The sequence below is a fragment of the Notamacropus eugenii genome, chromosome 1 (genome assembly GCF_028372415.1).
Source record: "Notamacropus eugenii isolate mMacEug1 chromosome 1, mMacEug1.pri_v2, whole genome shotgun sequence".
Lineage (NCBI taxonomy): Eukaryota > Metazoa > Chordata > Mammalia > Diprotodontia > Macropodidae > Notamacropus > Notamacropus eugenii.
The window spans coordinates 460,474,990-460,476,591 of NC_092872.1; the positions used below are offsets into that span (position 1 = coordinate 460,474,990).

General features: G+C 38.3%; 1 pseudogene; it reads left to right on the forward strand.

The window, feature by feature from the left end:
• Positions 1-502: 502 nt before the first annotated feature.
• Positions 503-1,047, forward strand: LOC140526798 (small ribosomal subunit protein eS7-like; annotated as a pseudogene).
• Positions 1,048-1,602: the final 555 nt, after the last annotated feature.

The following is a 1,602-nucleotide window of genomic DNA, read 5'->3' on the forward strand; positions in this document are numbered from 1 at the left end:
GCTCCTGGAGCTCTGAACCCACAGGTGGTGGGGGAATTGAGCAAATGACACAAAATCCCTGAAGCCTGGGACAGTACACCCACCCCCACACCAACCACCACTGGAAGCAGAGTTTTGCCTTGACAAAGAGTTACAAAGTCAGGTGTTTGGCTAGGAAGATGAGTAAACATCAAAAAAAAAGTCAGACTATAAAATCTTACTTTGGTGAAAAGGAAGATTAGGGCATAAAACCAGAGGAGGACAGCAGAGTCAAAAGTTCCTACATCAAAAGCCTCCAAGCTGAGTATGAATTGATTGAAAGCCACGAAGAAGCTCAAAAAGGACTTTTAAAACCAACTAAGAGAAGTAGAGGAAAAATTGGGAAGAGCAATGAGAGCGATGCAAGAAAATCATGAAAATCAAATCAACAGCTTGCTAAAGGAGACCCAAAAAATGCTGAAGAAAATAACACTTTTAAAAATAGACTAACCACTCCTAGGCTGGGATGCCTTGAGGCAGTGCCATGTTCAGTTCCAACATGAAAATCATGGAGGCCAAAGGCAAGAAGCCAGACAAGTTTGAGTATGGCATTACCCAGACTCTATTAGAGGTGGAGATGAACTCTGACTGAAAGGCTCAATTATGAGAGCTGAATATTACAGCAGTTTTGAAGTTGGTGGTGGCAGGAAAGCTATCATCATTTTTGTTCCAGTTCTTCAGCTATAATATTTTCAGTATGACTAGTTCCTGAATTGGAGAAAAAATTCAGTGGCAAACATGCAGTCTTTACCAGACAACAAGAAAAAGCCATACAAAAAATAAGCAGAAGCATCCCAGGAACCATACTTGGATGCTGCGTGTGATGCAATCATTGAAGGCCTTGTCTTTCCAAGTGAAATTGCTGGCTAGAGAATCTGTGGGAAACTAGATGGCAGCAGTCTCATAAAGGGCCATTTGGATAAAGCACCGTAGAACAACGAGAAGCAAAAGGTACAAATGTTTTCTGGCATATATAAGAAACTGATAGACAGAGATGTTAATTTTGAAATCCCAGAGTTTCAGCTGTAAATGCAGAAATGATTAAACAAAATCAATTGCTCGTAAAAATAGACTAACCCAAATGGCAAAAGAAGTCCAAAAAGCCAATGAGAAGAGCTACTTTAAAACAAAACTGGCCAAATGGAAAAGGAGGTCCAAAAGCTCACTGAAGAAAATAATTCCTTCAAAATTAGAATGGAGCAAATGGAAGCTAAAGACTTTATGGGAAATCAAGAAATTATAAAACAGGTTTTTTTTTTGGCAGAGAGCAAAGACAGAAGACAATGTAAAATATCTCACTGGAAAACCACTAGCCTAGAAAATAGATTCAGCAGAGATAATTAAAAAATTATTGGATTACCTGAAAGCCATGATCAAAAAAAGAGCCTAGACATCATCTTTCAACAAAGTATCAGGGAAAACTGCCCTAATTTTCTAGATCCAGAGGGTAAAATAGAAATTGAAAGAATCCACCAATTGCCTTTGGAAAGAGACACTAAAAGTAAAACTCCTAAGAATATTGTAGCCAAATTCTAGAGTTCCCATGACAAGGAAAAAAATATATTGCAATCAGCAAGAAAGAAA